The sequence below is a fragment of the Centruroides sculpturatus genome, unplaced genomic scaffold (genome assembly GCF_000671375.1).
Source record: "Centruroides sculpturatus isolate CEXI.00-Female unplaced genomic scaffold, Cexi_2.0 scaffold13, whole genome shotgun sequence".
NCBI classification, from domain to species: domain Eukaryota; kingdom Metazoa; phylum Arthropoda; class Arachnida; order Scorpiones; family Buthidae; genus Centruroides; species Centruroides sculpturatus.
Window position 1 is genome coordinate 1727643 of NW_019384405.1, and position 717 is coordinate 1728359.

Here is a 717-nt window from a genome sequence, read left to right on the forward strand (position 1 = left end):
CCCCACCACAGACCTTTTAAAAATTTTCTGTTTACTTTTTCCATGAGATTATAGCAACGACTAAAAAGATTCTATAAAATATATGTTGGCTAATTAAATTGCCTCAGTGTTCTTTTTTCTTATTAATATGTAAATTTTCGACTATAAATTCGTATCTTCTATTATCAGGACTTATTATACTGGTTTTACAGATAATATTACAAAGATTAACAGAAAACAATTTTTATTTTATTTCATATACCTGGTATATATTCCTAGGTGGCGTTGGTACGGCTGTTTGAAAGGTTTTCTTCCTTCGTACGCGTCCGCCGTCTGATGTGCCGCTCCGCGACGAAAACAAGCATAAGCAAGGGGTCTCCGAATGATGCGCACTCGGTAAGTATTCCTACAATTTTTTATTTCTAGCATATTTTATATGGATTATTCGAATAAATTATATGTGTTTTGAAAATGTTCGAGTCACATTAGTTTAGAAATTATTAATTTTATAAAAGAAAACCTTTCAAAAGACCGTACTCCTTAATTAAACTGCACAAGTGCCGATCATACTGCCGCCTCTTACAGCACACTGGGTGGAAGGAATTTAAAAATATAAGTATTTTTTAAATTACAGATTATCGCTATATTAATCATAATAATAAATTCATATATTTTTTTGTAAATAAAAAAATATTTTAATAAAGACTTTTTGCACTTTTACAAAAATTATTATTATTA